At 46.2% G+C, this 19,096-nt stretch overlaps 1 protein-coding gene across 4 annotated transcripts in view; it reads left to right on the top strand.

Annotated features, from left to right (window-relative positions):
- LOC135390645 (tyrosine-protein kinase transmembrane receptor Ror2-like) overlaps positions 1 to 19,096 on the top strand; it is a 133,742-nt gene that overhangs the window by 20,692 nt on the left and 93,954 nt on the right. The window lies entirely within an intron of this gene.

The raw sequence follows: 19,096 nt of genomic DNA, 5'->3' as shown, positions 1-19,096 counted from the left end.
GTAACCTCGTTTTCAGCTGCTGGCTGCATGTGGCAATGAAAACAAGCTGCTTTCACCCGCGTGAGCAGGCATTTTTCACCAGAGGCCGCGCTCGAAATATTATTCGGCGATTAGTTGAAGCGGATGACACCCTAATCGCATATGGCCATATATGCTGAAGGAGCGAAAGGCATCGAGCGAGGAAGGCGAAGAACTGAACGTTGGGAGAGGCTGCTTTTATGAGGTTTTCGAAAATTGCGCGTTTTGTGGAGTGACCAGTTAAATTACAGCTACGCGCCACAACTTTGAGAAAAGCACCGACCTATAGACGTAATTGGTCACTCGAGATATTTTGAGTCGTGTGCAACCACCGATAAATAAATAAATAAGAAAAACAAAACCTGTCTGAGTCTTTGCAAAGAGGAAACCCTTCCGGGACTTCAATCGTTTTGTCTGTCTTCTGTTCTCTTTGATTTGTTTTATTTTTTGCGGGCCAATCGCTTTCACCTCTTTTCGCTTACTGATTCGTCTGTGCGGAACACGAAAGAACCAATCATCTCGAACCCTTTTTTAGTACCCTTATTTGCGTTGTGAACCGCGTGCACCCAGTGAACTGTCGCCTTGGCCGATTCTTCCCTATTGCTTCAATGGGGGATCCTGCTTGTCGGTCTGAAACAATTTGCAATGTGAGACACGGTTTGCAGTGAAATTCGCCACATATTTAGTGTCTGTCTAGTCAAGGGTTTGATTTGAAAGGTAACGAAGAAAACAAGATCAAGTGAAGAGAAATAAAAATTAGAAATAATCGCGGATAAAATAACTCTATTTGGCACTAATTCATGAGGTCACCCGAACGTCTTGAGTTATTAAGTTGCCGGTTTCACGTCAGTACATGAAGGGAGGTCCCATCGACCTCCTCGATTTTCAATATATTTTGTTTTAATATCTAGAAGTACATGATGATCAACAGCGGTAAAATGAATAATTTCTACCGAATAGTTTTCGCGCAAAAACGTCTAGGAAATCCTGCCCTGCATTGGAGTGTTTCAGTTTTGCCGTTCTTGCACGCGTATATCCTCTGAGTTTTAAAAGATATTGTTGTGAAATTTTGTACGCTTTAATATGCCTACATACCAGCAGTCCGAGCGCAAATTTTGGCGCGCAGGTGCAACGCGTGGTTTGTTCTACAAAAAAAAAAAAAATAAAAAAAAAAATAAAGAAAAGGAGGACATGCTCTCACGCGCATGCAGTTTTGTGCCAACTTCGACCCGTGATTTGTCTGGCTGTAGATGTAGAGTTTTGGTGTGGTGAGCGAAAACTTGTGTCAGCCATTGTTAGCTCCCATCATTTATTGTCTTTGTTGGGTAAGATACTAAACAAAAATAAGTGACGAAGTTACAGGTACAGTTAGCCTGCAAAAATAGTAACTGAGTTACAGTTATTCTTTTTGAAATGTAACTTACTGTTACTTTACAGTTACATTAAAAAAAAAAGCAGAATAAACGTAACTCTCAAAAAATTAGTTTTTGCCCTTGTACTGTTCAAACATAGTTTACCGTGTTATAAGCGGATGATTTTCCATAGGCCTTGACACCACGGTGGGGGGTCAGTCTAGATCACCCTGGCTGTGTACGAGATGACAAGATTCGTGGAATTCCTGGTTGGAAAAAACGACAGTGCACTTCAAGCCTCGACAAAACCACACCCGGGAAAAGGGAACTGATGCGTGTAAAATATTGCCGTACCTGAGTAGTTTGGTTACAATTACATTTTGCAGTTACTTTAACCAAAAGCGGTGACTAGTAGTTGCAGTTACACGTTACTTGTAACTTAGCTACTACCCAAGACTGAAAACGCGCTAGAGAGATCCTGTGAGCACAGAATGTTTGCGAGTTGTGTTGCGCAAATACATAGACTTGAGAGGGCTGGTTATCCGGAGGCAATTATCACTGACATATTGAGTCGTGTACTAACACGTTTAATAAATGGATCAAAACAAGAAAGGGCTAGGGAGAAGAATAAGTTCGCTGTCATTGAGTGTGTGCATAAGGCATCGCATAGGTTAAAGAAATTATCTAAGTTTGGGATAGATGTCGTATTTAGAAAGTCTTAATTCCCTACTTAATAGTGTAAATAAGGAGCGGAACACCGGGTGTAAAGTTGAACATCAAACAACGTACGTTAAATGTGCTATAGGGGTAGTGTATAGTATTCCATTAAAATGTGGGAAGAAATATGTTGGACAGACAACACGGTGCTTAAACACAAGGCTAAGAGAACATAACAAAAATAGTAAAAGAATGGAAACGACATTAGGTGGGCACCTCGCACAGTGTAATGGATGTGAACCCGACTTAAATAGCACAAAAGTTTTGTATAAAAACAAGAAACAAGGGGCGTTACTATACTTGGAAGCTTTAACGATAAAGAAATTGGGGAATTCGTGCATAAGTGTACCATCAGTAACCTTGTCTGATAAGATAGAATGTTTTCTTGCGTAGAATGTATTCTTACGTGATGCTGTAGTTAGTGTGGAGAGAAGGTATTAGTTTAAAAGGAGATAGTGGACGGAAATAAATTCTTTTGGTTGCAGTCAGTGCTGTGCGTCGTCCCTTCGTCTGTGTTCGTCTCGTCCCATTGTTTTACCTTCGCACTGGGGTATTTTATCCATTTTAAAAGACCCAAGACTGCTCTCACACGCTATATTTTTCTATCGAATTTCTTCACGCTTCGCTTCACATAAGGCACGCTGGTCTTCTTATTCAGCCACTGAACATCTCAATCCCCGTGTGTTGTCTGTTTGCGAAGTCGATAGCAGATGTACAGTCGGAGCCGCAGTTGGATGGGGGTGTCATGAAGCGGGCCGTAAAATTTCATATGGCTCCTCGGCAGGGCTCGGAGGCAGGAAACGTGAGATTCGGTTTGTCAGTTCCAGTTTACGATCCGAATGGAGAATCCTTTGTCGGCACTCCCAGCCACACCACGGGCAACCATTTCAGCCGGTGCTTTCCATGCAGAGACGCGACAGGAAGTGGTGCTGGGGATGGGGAATGCTCCGCTGCACTGATGGAGGTTGAAGGATCGTAAAGCTCGGTTTTAAAGAATCCACAAGAATGTAAAAGCATTGTGGGGAGGGTGGTTAGTGCGCAGGGTTGGTGTTCATGGCTCGTGTTTGATGCTGTGTGACGTACATTAAGTATGGGAGGGATTTTCACTGTTTAGCTTTCCATGATTTTTGTTTCTTTTTCTTTTTTCTTTTTCTTTTTTTTTGTGTGTGCGTGTGTGTATGTACGATGGGGGGAGGATCGAGTGAAGAAAGATTGAGTTCGCCGAAATTCTGTGACATTTTTGACAGAACGTTCGTAGAATAAACGGCATGTGGAGTATGAGAACATCCACGTTGGGATATAAATTGAACAGCAATGAGTAATTGGCAGTTCTGTAGCTTTTTTTATGGCTACGTGCCGTTATTAAAGCGATAAAGTAATGGCATCTTCATCACCATCTTTCTTTACTTCCGTTATTTTCTTTTTTGCAGGGCATTTCCTATTGGCCTCTTCTATTTAATTATTTTACCTAATTTTCTTTTTCTCGCGCTTGCTTTCTCTCTCTCTCTCTCTCTTCGGTAGCAGAGAACGGGAGAAGAGAACATCTGCGAGGTTATCACGTAAAACCACACAACCATGTTTGTCCACGTTGCTTTCTCTCTTTAGTCCGGTGTTCCTGATGGTATTAGAGATACGTGAATGAATGTATATATTAGCGAGCTTTGGGAATGTCGTCACTACATAATGCTTAGCCTTTCGTTCAGCTTCCTCCTTTAAAACCCTCGTCGTCAACGCTTTTTTCTTCGGCTTCTTTCTCCTCCCAATTTGCCGTAATTGCCGTACACTCGAGTTGAAAGAAAGGGGAATCCTCATTAGGACGTCCCTCACCTGTATACACACCGTAGATCCCTCTTCTACTAATTGGGGATTTGGCGTGAAACGAAACTCTTATACGGGGGATTCGAGCACAACGGGACCCCGTCTGTTCTGTGCGGACCCTGAAAAGGGTTCGCTCTCTTCTCCCTATATCCGCATCCTCCGTTATCGATAAATGGGAACAGGGGCCTGTACTCCAGAAATTGTCCGCGGAGAGCGGCCAGTAAACAGTAATTATAAGTAAGAGGTGTATTTCCTTCTGGGATAATTATTTACACGCGGTAAAAGGCCGGCCCGCATGGTGCGTTTTTCCTGCGTAAAAGCGGAGTTTTCACGCGAAATTTTGTACGTCGCAGCTGCTCGTGTAGCGCCGTGATTCGCTGCATCGGAGCAGGTTTGATATTTCACGCAGCAGTCAGTTCACGGGCGTCCATAGCAACCAATCACGGCGCAGCAAGTCACTTCTGGTTCCGGTCCAAGCGTCCTACTTCCTTTTTAGCAATGGCCGCTCTTACGAAAAACCTGCGGAAGGACATCTCCAAGTACAACAACTTTCGCTCGTGAGGGTCCATTTTACCAAATGAAAATCAGTTACGAGGGAACGCACACAAAAACGACCATTTCAGGACGGCACAGGAAGGAGAGGAGAATGGTCCCAACACTTCGTAAAGCACATACGCCAAACGATTTGCGCCTCATGCGGTTTGACTAGAGATGCAAAATCTCCGGAAATTTTGAATCGCTCGAAAGAAAAAAAAACGGGTTTCTTCGAGTTTTTTCCGAAAAATTTGAAAAAATTGAAACGTGGTTACTGCTGAGTCGAAGCATTGCCGGCCAAACCACAGCATACAATGAGGTAGAAGCCTTAATAGTGTTCATCCTCTAGGCATAAATGCGGAGCAGAGCATCCCATGAGACTGCTGTCTACTCAGGTAATTAGAACAACCCGTCTACTCCGACCAGAACTCCGACATTATGGGAACGCGATGGCGATCGCTTGGAGCGGCCAGACGGAGTAAGTTGGTGGTTGTTGGCGGATTAGAGGCACCTAAGGCACTGTTTGCGGGTTGGAACGCATCGAAGGCACGAAAATTTACATTTTTGAATTTTGTCGCCCGGTACTTTTGGGCTATTTTTCCGGAGACGAGAAAAAAACAACGAAAAAACGGTTTTTCTTTCCACAAAATTTTCGTTTTTTTCCGGGGCTTCGCATCTCTGGGTTTGACAGGCGTATTGTTTCACGGTGCTTGGCCACATGCAGAGGTTTAGCAGCGCGATGAACACGCACCATGCGGGCCCGCCTTAAGTGAATTAAATGTGCTTGGTTCGCTGACGTATAGATGAGCTCCTATACTGTCCCGCATCGACTGCCAAATTTATTCTTACACCAGCCGTCATTTAAGCAGTCCTTCCTGTTCTGTCGGGGTCCGTTGTTCCCGCGAAATGCACCTTCACTTGCACCGGGAGAATATGGCCACACTTTGAGATGACACAGGTTCCTCCTCCTCCTTTCCACACCTATATCATATCTACACTCTTAAAAATGAACTTCACCGCATAGCACGCTCCTAGCCAACCATTATCTCCAATGATATCGTTATCTGCCCTGATTTGTTGAAAACGGGGGGCGTACGCCATTTCTGTGACACTTATGCTGTTCATAATTGTCACAGAAAAGGCGTACGCCCCCTGTTTTCAACAAATCAGGGCAGATAACGATATCATTCGAGATAATGGTTGGCTAGGAGCGTGCTATGCTGTGAAGTTCATTTTTAAGAGTGTACGATTCCTTGGCTCGAACAGCAGCGGGCTCCCTCTAGATAATTCTCCATATTTCCTGGCCGGTGGATAATCAGCGTCTTCAATATAACGACACGAACCCCCGCAGAAAGGCCTCTTCTGTTTGATTCCGTTTCCGCACAGTATGTGTTCATCTGCCCACAGTTGTTCCATCATTGATGTTGTTCCTCCCACTTCCAGAACAACCATTTGACCGACGTCTCGGTTGTTGATTCAGCTCTCGATGGCCGGAAAACGCACTTTGCCGCGTCGTCAACAAACATGGCCACAACTTTGTTCAGCCCTCAGCGTGTACACGGAGCGCAAGTTTCGTAAAAGCGTTCAAACGTGTATACGGTAATGTTGTTGCAGCGCCCTGGTGAGCAAACAGCGAAGGAGGATAGTTGACGTAAGGCGTTTATCGGCCGCTTTTTTCGGTAATTGCGGCTCGTTGAGGGAGACGCGTGCACAGGCTGGGGAAGCACAATGTCCGCAATTTCTAAATAATTTTTTTTTTCGTTGTTGCTTAGTTTATCACTGTACTCTGTTTATCTCAGTGTTAGTTCCTGAGTGTTATTTTATCACTGTCACTGTTCCGTTGTCCACAGACTTCCGAGTTTGCTTTGGGAATATGCTTTCTCTATATAAGGCACAGTCATAAAATAACGGGAAAAGTGTCGATTATATACGAGCTAAGTGGTGCGCGTAGTACTCAGGAAGAGCGCGTGCTGCCAGTTAGTGAGTATCCCGATATGTAGTCTTGGCGTTCGCCCTCGTATTTTCCCCTTCGGCAACCGGGTGCCTCTACTTTTGTCCACTGTTGCGGGGGGATTAGTGGTTATGTGACGCGGCAAATTCTTAATTTCTTAGTCTGTTAATTCGTGAGTCTACGCCACGCTACAAGTATAATCGCGAGCGAAGCTAAGACGGTCTGTTCTTGGTGTCATGGTAATTGGAGTAGATTTACACGTAGGGCGTGTCAGCCTATAATGTGGCGACATGCTGCAGGTGCCGCTCTTGGTGTCGCATTAAAGGTGATGATAATGATGGCAAGAGAAAAAAATGGGGAGATGTGAGCCCGCTCACAGCGGGACAAGCTACTCCAGTTGCGTATTGAATATCTTACCCGTCACAGGCATTGTATTAACGTATTAACCATTGTATACAACACCAGTGATGAACACGGTGGAATTAAGAAGAATCTCCTCACCCACTTTTCGTCCATTGGCCGCCATGCTGTCTTGCAGCAGCTGTTGTTCTCTACGCGGAATCAGTTCTTCTTGCTGATGAGCGCATCTTACTGCTCTTCATTTCATCAACTTAATCACTCCGTCCACTCTGATGCTACGCAACCACACTAGGAATGATGTAATATGTGCGCCATATTGCATTCTACGAAGGCAGCTCCCGGTTACCATCCCTGCGTAACCTTTGACTGGCTGAATTTCGAGGAATGTTTTAATCGAGGGACATTTCTTTGGGGTGTATCACACATCCGCCAACGTACTTTTTCAGAGAGAGCGAGAGAGAGAAAAAAAATAAAGGAACAATTTTGGTTCCATACCGCTTATGGAACAGCTACATTGCAGCGACAGACATTAGATTACTCTATGATTTTTATTGCGTGTATTTCTCGCTCGGGTCCGTGCCGCGCCATGTTGACATTCCCACCGCCATCATTTTCTTTGTTGCCTTTGTGCCATTAAACACATAATCAATCAATCAATCATTTTCTTTCCAGTGGCTGTGCCCCCATCTCTACATGTTTATTCCCCCTTTTTCTCGGGCCATCTTTGCAATCAGTACGACTACACATTCGATCGGATAGATTTCGCGACTCAATCGCCCTGTATGGCGACAACGAAGCGAGCTTAATTGCAGTTTCGGATGAGCCTAAAGCTTTTCCGTTTCCCGGGCTTTAACCGACCATTATATGCCCCCCCCCCTCTCTCTCTCTCTCTCTCTCTCTCTGTATCTGTATCTACCTGCGTTAAACCCGCTGCCCGGAGCGGGCCGCTGCGGCGTGCCCTTTCTAATTGGAATTAGGCGCTCGGGATGCGTTGCCATGGCGACAAGGCGGCGTCTCACACGGACGACAGGTGCGGCCATAGTTGGCGAATAACGGCATCGACTATAGAGAGCATTATTAATTGGAGCCTTTAGTATGGCCTTATCGCGACGTTAGATAGATAGATGAAAGGGGGGATTACGTTTATTGAGTGGCCGGATCCCTAGATTGAAAAGGTTACGGTGATTAATTTCTGCGCCCGACGATCATTGTTTTGAAATTGGTGCGCTCAAGCTAGAGAGAGCAACGTGGTTAAGCATGACGTCCGAAACAGTTATCGATGAAAGACGCTGCAAAGGGTATTTTATTCATTTATTGAGTTTTTCAATGTCCATCGTGCAAACGAAGGTCGTCCAAAGCAAGGCACACTAACATCTTCAGCACCGCTCTTCAGCAAGATAACAGTTGAACCTATGTCAATTTTTCGTAAACATTCGTTCATCTCTCGTACTTCCCTATCTTACACCATCGGATGTGACAGTATCACTACTAATCCTATCCAAAACGTGAATCCCATGCAAAAGATGTGAAGTACAAAATTCATTAATGGGCACCACTTTAATTGCACTGACACAATCTTGAGTGGCGTTTCTCCGAGGTACAGCCCGCAGTACGGCCGCCATATTTACATTCATAATTGACATACCGCTCGTTCGTATTCGCAGATCGGCGAAAATAATTGATGCCGTGGACTTCAATTTCCAGTAATGACCGCGGGTCAAGCAGCTCGACGTCGTCTCCCGCTTTACATGATTCAATAGTTACCATCTACTAATGTGGTGTTCGTCATGGACAGGTTCCGAAGGCGTTTTCGGTTATAAATCAGATAAGATTAGAAGAAGAAAAAAAAAAAAAAATGGGAACGTAGGTGGCACTGGTGCGACCAGCTGTTCCATGACGCTTGATATGTGAAAGCATTGAGCTACTTAAAAGATTACTTCAGCACGTATGTCCTTAACTAGTTCACCAGGGCACACTGCGCAGGTAACAAGACCAGTTACTTCGTTGTCTGGTCATTCGTGGGAGTTTCTATAGGCTATGCAACCTGTTTTGGAACTAACATCTCCACTGTTTTATTTTTCCAATCAATCAATCAGCCAGGTATCTGCGTAGCTCCCCTGCTTCCAACTCTCCCCTATTGTCCGTGGAACGACCTCATTCGTCCCTCTTCCAAACAGGGAGCGCAAGGTTGCGAGGCGCACGTTTTTTTTTTTTTCCTGCGAATACGCCTTTATATTGCTGTCTTCTGATTGGACAGATACTTGGTCACGTGGTTTCTTCAAACTTTGCCCTTCCCCCTGCGCAGAGGCAAACTGACTTTGCGTATTGGATGTAGGTGTAAGGCTGCGTGAACCTTTTGTCGCGCTACACTCTATGCCATCAACGTCTCCAGCAACGAATGGATATCTCATTTCTTCTCCGTCTACCGTAGAAATTGCAAAGAAGCGAGGATACAACAAAAGTTGTGAGAGAGAAATAGTGAGACCCCTCCGAGCGTCCTCCATGATTGGTACAACCGCCCCTGAAATCAGCTGAATTTGGGAAAATGACGTTTGGCATCCCCGATATCTAATCGTGGTTGGACCTCCGTTGGTGAGATATCCGTTATCGCTGCCCCTTTTATTTGACGCGTCGTCGACAATAGTGAGGTTGAAGAAAAGGCACGGGGGTTCGAAGTATGCCCGCCACCGAACGCACAGCACACCCTCTGATTGCCTGTAAGGCATGCTATACCACTAGTATGCTCGTCTGTTTGTTTTTAATTCCGTGTTAGCGCCGCGAAGCAACTGTGGCTATGAGCGGCGTATACAGACGTGGAGAGACGACGGCAGGAAGGAGGAGAGGGGGTGACAGAATGGTTAGTATGCGTCCTGGGCCGACTTCAGGGGAAACTGCGCCGACATTCGTCTGGAAAGTCATCGGAAAACTCAAGGAAAACCTCAGACAGCACAGCCGGTGACAGGATTCGAACCCGTAACCTTCCACTCTCGGCGTGGAAGGCGATCATCCTAACCACTATGCCACGGGAGCTGCTGCATTCGTCTGTGTGAATAGTCTGTGGGAACAATATATGTATTGAGGGTGAGTACGTGTTCCCGTGAGTGGACGTTGAAGGGAGGGTAGTTGGTATGGTGTAATTGGTAGCATCTCGGACCGGCAATGGGTGTGGGTTCGAACCCCTACTGCCGGTGCCTTCAACTGGGCGTTGTGAGGCTTGTGTTGCGTTTGTGCCTCATCTACTACGACGTTTCACGTCGTTACAATATGGGGAGCTATGCGGAGCAAAAAGCTGGTAACCATCCGATTTCGCAAGCAACGAATTTCGTCGGGCGACGAGCTGTTCTAGCCGTAAAAAAAAAAAAAAAGAAACCCTCTTTGAACGAGCCATAGTTTCTATCCAAGATGTTCAACTTTCGAAGAGGGGCTCCTGAATTGACGTACGGGTCGAAGCTTCGTTTGCATATCAAAGCCCGACCGCTGTACTTGAAGAGTCCGTTCAGTTGAACCTCGTTTTGGGTTTATTTGCATAGCCGCGCTGATTTCCCCGCGTCTCGATCCAAGTTCGTCTTCCATAACTCCACCATCTAAAATTTTCAGGTACGGAACCACAGAAGGGAAGCTCAAAGGCGGAACGGCGAAGCGCAGGAAAGCGAGGGAGAATCTGATGCCAGTTATAGGATCAAACTCGCATTTAACTGTGGGGTGGTTATATGTGTAGATGGAAAATTCTCTACAGCGAAGCTCTATGATTTTCGAGAAAAACGAGCAGCAAATCCGGATTGAGACGTAAGCATTAGCAGACAGAACTCGCGGACGTCACAGCCTTGGGTTATACCGAGGACTGCTTGAAGGATCGCTATATGCAATAGTCGGATATGTGGCTCCGATGATTCAGAGGGGAACTTGCGCCTGACGGTGGCATCGCGGTTAAAGGTTAACCGCTTTTTACTGAACTATTTTGCACTGTCACTACGAAGGTCCTGGTCTGTCTCTCTAAGGACAATTGCAGCTTAGTTGAGTGTCCTGAGGCGCTGCAACTCGCCGTGATACAACTCCCATCATATCCGTTCGTAACGACCATGTGGACTAAGTTCAGTCGCTTTAATAAGCGGGTGAAGCAATAATAACAGTTTGTTCATTTGAAAACGTCCGCCAACGGAAATATGCTTCTGGGTTGTGCACTATGTCATATTACAACATAAACATAATGTGAAAGATTTTGGAACTGGTTTAAATTGAAATGTACGACACGGCGTGATTGAGGTTAACAGAAAATATCCACAGGTCCCATTTAAATACATTTCAAGGCTGATGAATGCCAATGCTGCTATCGGAGAAGGTTATATTGAAGACGGGTTATATACGAATAATTTGACGGGACAAGGTGGTAAAAGGGTAAGAATGGACGCGCTGGCCCTGGAAGCAGGCCAATTGGGAAGCACATTCAACCATACCAGGAATAATCTTGCGCTGAAATAGAAAACCACGTACCTCCCCGCAGAGTGGCATTATACGTATAGTGGCTGCTCGAATTCTATGTAAAGTTCAAGAGACAATTCTCTCGATACTTAACTTTTCATCCATATTTGTTGTACTGTCGAGTACACATTCATTGCGAGCAGTAAGAGAACGCGTGAAAAATATTAGTTCCGACGCATAGGTTGATAAAGTGGAGGCACGCGTCTTTTGATAGCAAGTTCCATTCGCTCGGCGTCTTTAAAATATCGCTACGAGGATGAAGAAATCGTGTCATAAGACCAGGGATCGGAACCGGAACTGAACCCGAACCGAAAACCGGAAAAAACCGTTATTTTCTGACGAACCCGAACCGAACCGGACCCGAACAATTTTTTTGCTTGCCCTGAGCCGAACCGGAACTGAACCGAAAAAAATTGATACGGTTACCGGTTCGGGAATCGGTTCAGAGGTGAATTAATTGTACTACTGACCGACCTTTTTTTTTTTTTTTTGCTCACCTGAAACGGTTATCTCACACTTTTCTCTTACAATCGTGTACGGTGAGCGTAAGCTTGCTTGCATGTAGCAAAATTACTGCCCGTGGACCGGTTAAACCGAGGCCGAAAAAAGTAACTGTTCCAATCCCTGTAAATGCCCCGACCGCTGACAGATTTTTTTTTGTGTCAGTGTATGTGCGGGGGTGGGGGGGGAGGGAGGTTCTCCCTGAGCAAAACCCGAACCGAACCGATATACCTGAACCGGTTCAAGCTGATAATTTCGGTTCAGCGGAGCTAAACCCGAACCGAACCAATATGCCTGAACCCGAACCCGAACCGGACCGAAAAAAATACCGGTTCCGATCCCTGCATAAGACATTTCAAGTAGAAAGTCTTCCGAGGTCCCTCTGAAAGGGCGGAGCGGAGCGTGTATGCTACGAAGCCATAGACGAAGCCGAGACCATCCTGTCAGAGCGACCTCAAGCGGAGATAAAGAGAGTCTTTCCCGGCGCCCTGAGCGGAAATTTGTCTTTGGACCCGGAAACTAAAGAAAAAAGTCTCTTTCTGCAGCGGTTGCATCCTTGGATACTTGGTAGCTGAACTCCGTGTCTCGTGAGGATGAGCGTACAAAGGAGTATACGCCTTTCATTTTTCACTTCTTTCGCTGCCTTTTTTTTATGCTCGTGTAGCTGTCTTTTGAATGCCACGCTACAACACACAAAAGGGAGTTTCTTTGTCAGGAATTTTATCTTTCCCGGTGCCATTCTGCGAGACGCGCGCGGGTCGGGCCTTACACACGCTCTTATTTGATTCTTTTACGGCGATCACGTCATTAAAACGGACAATTTCGTGAAAATAAAGTGTGTCTATATCGAAAACTACAGGGTTAGTCTAGCAAACGTTACACATTTTGATCGCATCGTAAAAATAAAAGACTGGGTTTATCCAACACCAAACTTTGCAGACTCGTTGCCATTTGTCTGAAGTTTTGTTGGAATTTTTTGTGAACATTCTGGTCCTGTAGAAGAGAAATTAAAAATCAAACAAAATTTCACTCTATGCATTTTCTATGGCCTATTTCACTCAAAAGCCGACATTTTCTGCTGTGTGCGCTTCATTTTCATTTCACCACACACAGGTGGCACCAGCATACAGAACAAGACTGGAACATGAGGATTGGTGCATAACGTCAGAATCGGCCTGTCAGTCAGCGCTACCTGTGTGAAGTGATGTGAACGTGGAGCAGACACAAGAAAAAATGGTGGTGTCTGTGTGGGATATGCCATTGAAAATGCATGGGGCGAGATTTTGCTTTATTTTTAATTTTCTTTCTACATGACTATAGCGCTTACAAAAAATTCGAATGAAACTTCAGATAAATGGCTATCAGTCTGCAAAGTTTGGGATGGGCCAAACCTAGTCTTCTATTTTTACGGTGCGATTGAAATGTGTAACGTTTGCTAGAATAACCCTGTATATGACATTTGGGTAGTTTGGTTCTTCACTATTACGAGTGACCATGTAGATTGTGTCGTTGTGACGTTCGCAACCTTCCGCGGGTCCTCGGTCGTTCCATGGTGACGTCCTGCACACGTATTAACGTTTGACATGTAGCGATCGAGTGCTCCAGAGTTGGCATCGACGTAGTCCTTGTCTATATAGTCCGCGTGAAACGTTAAAGTGATCCAGTCTGTGTCTTCCGCTCCGATGCCAATACATTTTGTGTAGTTTTAATGCAGGTTGGCTAAAAGACGTGTTTTAGACAACCACCGGCGAGAACACTCTATAGTATTTTATGCAGACTCTGCTCACTTCCCAGTATAGCACGGGTACCTGCTGTTGTAGACTGGAGGATGGGATAATAGTACGCAATATCTGACCACATACTCGCCCCGAGCATGTTCGCATTATTTTGACTCCTCCCCGGCGAACGTTTCAAAGGAGACCTGAACGTATGGAACAACGCGTGTATTGTCATCAAGCAGAGGAACGTAACGTTAGATTGACCTCGAACTGGAAGACCACAATGTATTGGCATCAAAGTGAAAGTCCGGTCCCACAAACTGGCTTCCTGTGACGGGAATGGGACATGGAACGGTATGCATACTGGCATCGGAGTTGAAGGCCAACCCGTAGGACGTCTCAAAGGGACTTGCTCGTTGTGTCCGCGGGATAATGACATGAAGATCAGGACGGTTCAGAAGTTAATTAGTGCATATAGTACGCTATCGCCTTTGCGTACGTAAGGGATAGCGCTGGTGGTCGTGCGCGCGTTGCGTGACATGTCTGCACCACGACCTTCTAGGTTACAACGACTATGTCATAGGCACCCCTTCCCAGCGCCGTATTTTTGGAAGCCTGCGGTGGCGCTTCTCATCGTCACAGTTATTGCGTCCTCAACTTCTACAATACTTTGTACTTCAGCTCACCTTAGTATTTCCGTACAAGCGGTGGATATTCCACAGATGTTTCATTCTGAGGTTGATTATCATCATCATTATACGCGTTTTCCTAAGAGCTATTGCTGTCGTCTGCTACGGTAGTCGTACATACGCTTCTGCGCGTTCAGAATTCAAATTTTCATCGTCCAATCGTGATGCAGATCTCGCGTGCCGATGAGTAGCGCCCCTAGCGGATCGTGCGGACGGGCTCCTCATAGGGGCTGCTGATTATGACATGGTCGTTATAATCTAGTAGGTTGTGGTCTGCACATCCATGTTCAATCTGGTAACACATTACCAAATTTAAGACAACAGCTTAAAGGGAGACCTCGCAAGGATTCGAAAAAAAAAATGACGTGAGCATCATACCGAACACGACCTACCCCATAGATACCGAAGACGGCATTCACGTTAAGTTTGCGCAAACCGAAACGGAAATGCGAAGAGCAGAAGTCAGAGTTCAGGACCACGGCGGTTCGTCCGGGGGAGGATACCGTGACGTCACCTGTCATTGTAATCTGCTTGGTCTGCTTCTAAACCTGCATTATCCCGTGCCGGATGTGTTGCTTTCAGTGCTCTCTCGCCTGGTAATACATTTGGTTAAATAAAGTCTGCGCAGTTTTGGAATGCGATATTTCGTTCACGTGTTGCCGACATCCCAAATGTTACGGATATACCACATCCTTTGTGGTGATTTTGTTGCGGTTCCCACTTTAAAGACGAGCTAGAACCCCCCCCCATAAATGAGTTTTCTTTTCTTGCACAATGCATGGTTATTACCCTCACCCTGACTCGTGCAAAGAAATTTGATCTCTGGCGCATCCCGTACTTGGAGAAGCTTTGTGGTCTTCCGACGGCTTTGTTCCCCTCCTCCTCCGTCGTCATAATGAGGAGCACACGACCTCATCCTTAGTCAGTCACTTTAATTTAACCTAGACGAAAAGGAAGTTATGTCGTAGGCGTTGTCGCCCTCCACTTTGCTGTTCTTCTGACGCAACGTTTCGTGTTCGATTCTGTTTAGAAGAAGTCATGCGTCGGGAAAGAGTGTGTGGCATTTCATATGCAGCCCAGTTTTTTCTTTTTCTACTTTGTTGGTTGGAAGCTGCATTTTATCTGTTTCAAGAAGTTAGTGGTGTTGTGCCTCCGGACTTCAGTTGCGAGCAACAGGCTTCTCGGACGCTCGTTTTGTACGTTGATGCGACTCTTTGCTGTTTTATACCCGATATATTTGTCTCTCTTTTTATTCATGAGAGGAATTTCAATTGACACACCTTACCCGGTATTGTGGTGAAAGTACACTGTTAAAAATGAGGTCGTGGTGGTGGTGGTGATGATGGTGAAAGGGTTCGCCGTTGTTGGCCTCACAGATGTGGGCAACGTCACGACTGACGCCCTGGGGGAATGGGCGTCCTGTGCCGACATATGTCTGAAAGCGTCTGAGGAAAACCCAGGAAAAACCCCAGACAGCACAGCCGGCACCGGGATTCGAACCCGGGTACCTCCCAATCCCTCCCTTACGACTTCGTTCGCGGGCACCACTCCAAATATTTGAGATACGGTAACCGAATCCAGTTCGGTTATAATGCATATCGTATCCCAAATACTATTTGGAGTGATACTCGCGAAAAGAGTTCTAAGTCGTATATGACAGGGGCTTCCGCTCTCGCGTTCGAGATCAGATCCTTCTTTGTAACCGTTCCTCCACGACGGTGAGACCATTCCCATTCATGACCACCGAAATAAGGTGTCTTTTGTTCACGACGTATTTACTCCAACCCCGCAGCTATATGCCTCCTTTCCTTTTAGCGTCTTTTCTTTCTCCGTCTACTGAAAATGTAGTGCGAACGCGTATCTATATGTGTGCAGCTTTTAGAGCGAAAAAAAGTCATGTTCTCCCATCTCCTCGTGGAAGTTGGAATCCCGAAGCAGCCACATTGAAGATAAAGAGAGCGAGCAACTCTGTCTTTATTCCTATTAACATATGTAAACCCATCCCGCGAGGCTTTACTGTTCCTCCTCATAGACACAACAAGAGTAACGCTGTTTCGAAATCGGAACGGCCCGCTTTTACGACCCATATAAAACTCCTTCCGCCGCAGTCAACGACGCTGTTTGCAAAAAGCTGCACGTATAACTTTACTTCCCGGATTCGAAATTCAGCCGCTCTCACTGCGTTATTATCGGAGCTTCGAACAAGATAAGCTGGGCCGTGCACGCACATACGGAAGCGTTTAATTTGTTTATTATTTTAAAGAGAGTTCGCTCCCCTCTCGCATTAGCGCCCCCAGGTGCATACATTTGCTATTAATAAGCCCGATTATCTTATTAGCGCGTTAATGTGAGTCCGCTGCCCGTATTGTTTTATGGCTGTTCGTTTACGAGCCTTATGAGTTGCCGTCTCGCTGTTTAATACACTAAGACGAAGTACTCGGGTAAGCGAGAGGTTACGGGTCGGGTGAAACCGGGTTTTAGTCGAGAAAGGGTGTACCTTACGTCTCGTTTTCTTTTCATTTAACGTTTCATTAAAACTGTGCACATATTGCGTCAGAGTGGAAGTAAAGTTTCTGTTCCTGATCGTCCACATTCCTCATTCGGACATTTAAGTGACATTACGTAGCAGTGGCGTTGCTGAGTGGACAGGGCATCGTCGATCGAGACCATGGGAGCGTTTTCCGCGAAGTGGTCACGTGGTGCTTTTCTGTCGTCTCTAGTCTTTGTCGTAATCGCCTCTGCCGTGAGACGAAAGAGGAGCGATGACAAACAACAACAGGGTTCTTTTCGTTCTCCACGCACCGTGACCAGTGGTTTATCCAGCCCCCCACACACAACCCCCAATTGTTTGGCAACACCCCAACCTATTTTCCTTTGTGCACTACCGTTACAATGTAACTGCGTCCCCAATTTTTTTGCACACTCCCCACTCCCCAAGCTTGCGGCTCTGGATAACCTACACACCGCGACTCAGAGACGCTTGGCGCACGCGCACATCTTTTATATGAATACAGTAACGCGTCCGTTATCGGGTACATTGGTTTGCGATTAGAGTTGGATCACAGAAAATAGCGAATATTATTAGCCACAGACACTGTTGTGCGTTTCCTAAGTTTTGTTAAAGGCACGGTCGCATCCGGAATCTCATCCGTGAAACCGATACCACTACCGATCTGAAAGTGCTTAGATATTCAATATAGGAATTTTAAACATAAGCGCCGCAGAAGCTCCGACGGCGTGACGTCGCTCCCTAAGCGTACATCACTAAATAGGGGTATACAGAGTATTGCCATCGCATTCCTTTTCCGCGCCGGAGCCGCCGTTTCGTGTCCGCGATTGGGCCCGATCGTGTCACGTGGTTTCTCCTTCCAAGATCGCGCCGTCCATGTTGAGACCCCTCCACCCAAAACCGGTTTCCTCGGTTGCGAGCTGGCTCGACTGCGCGCTGTTCTCCGGCGGAGAAGGGGGAGATTGGCGTCCCGTTGCTAGGCGACGCAGCCGCGCAGGACCCAAGATGGCGGTCTCGCTCGCCGGCGTGGCTCAGTGTCGTTACTCTGCTCCCCATTTAGTGGCTCTACCTAAGCGGAGAGTGTGAACGCGGCGTATAAAGAAGGAGGGACGCCGTCCAGATTCGCCGTACTCGTTGTAGTGCAGAAAAAGTTGCACTGGCTCGAGAGTGCACGTCACCCGACCGCTTCAATCCAACGTGTGTCGCGTTTCATTGGTCCTTCCGTTCGCTCTTCGTTCGTTTCTAGGCTGAACCCACACCAGCATACTACACCACGCTGCACGAAAACGACCAGCGGAGTTCGCCAACGGCCGCAGCATTCCTTTTCTCAATGTCGCGACGCCATTCGTTATTAGGGAGTGACGTTTTCTCATTGTTCCAGAGAGGGAACTCCGGCATACTCTTAACATCCGGCGTCTGCTCTTGTCATGCATTCCATCGAATAGCAGTCAAACTACGGCACTATTTCGCGTGGGGTTTCGATACCGTGGTCAGTAGTCCACGAGGAATAAATTGACATTATAGTTTCGAAACCGACTAGAACAGCTGCGACCGTCCCTTTAACATCGTCTCCTTTCTAGTCGTCTGCTCGCCTATAAAAGTTGGCGCGCTTTTCCATACCTCGGGGGACACCAGATTCCCTGTCATTTAGCGGAAATCAAAATCCCACGTGTTTTCTCGCCGTTCACTAGAGATGCAAGTCATGAACAAGACGAAAGACGACACGGCAGAGAAGTGAACAACTCGTCTGTGCTGCTTCAGTGTTTTCCTCGGACTTTCCGGGCCGATATCTGAATGGTTGGTAAAGAACGCATACTAACGACACCTTCCCGCAGTCCTCTCTCCGTGTGTCCACCACGTCTCAAAATATCTGATAGACACATTTGCCACGCGGTCCCACCACGGAGTATAAAAAAAATATATATAGAGAGAGAGATATATGCTGCGTCTCAACGTCAAGTTATTACACTCGTCGGTCATATTTTTTTCGATGCTACGATCGAATAATTTATACTAAAAGCTGACCCTGCTTAGACCTTTGTTTCTGGATTAGAGGCAGAGAGGAGACTGTTAAAATATGTAGTCTCCTGACAAGAGGAGAAGAGAATGTCTGAGTTGTGACCGGACGTTGCTTATGCCCAGACATATCCAAAAAGAAGACGTGGCGCCTGTATCTTTTTGCTCCATACGGAAGTAGAGTATATACGCATACACAAGTCTCATGCACGGCTTCCGGAGCCTACGTAATGCGCGTTTTTCCACACTCATGACACATCTCGATAACAGAATAGTCTTATTCGATTATTGCTTAGTTTAGTCATGGTTTTCCTTCGTTCAGTGTGAGCACTGAGAAGGTAGCTGTGGCCATTAGAGGTGTACAGACATGGAAATGGAGGGAGTAGGAGACAAGATGTCCTTGGCCAACTTCAGGGGCAACTGCCGTTAAAGTG

This window comes from Ornithodoros turicata, chromosome 4 (assembly GCF_037126465.1).
Source record: "Ornithodoros turicata isolate Travis chromosome 4, ASM3712646v1, whole genome shotgun sequence".
Taxonomy (NCBI): Eukaryota; Metazoa; Arthropoda; class Arachnida; order Ixodida; family Argasidae; genus Ornithodoros; species Ornithodoros turicata.
Note: the sequence above shows the minus strand (reverse complement) of the source record. Positions and strands in the feature narration are given on the sequence as shown.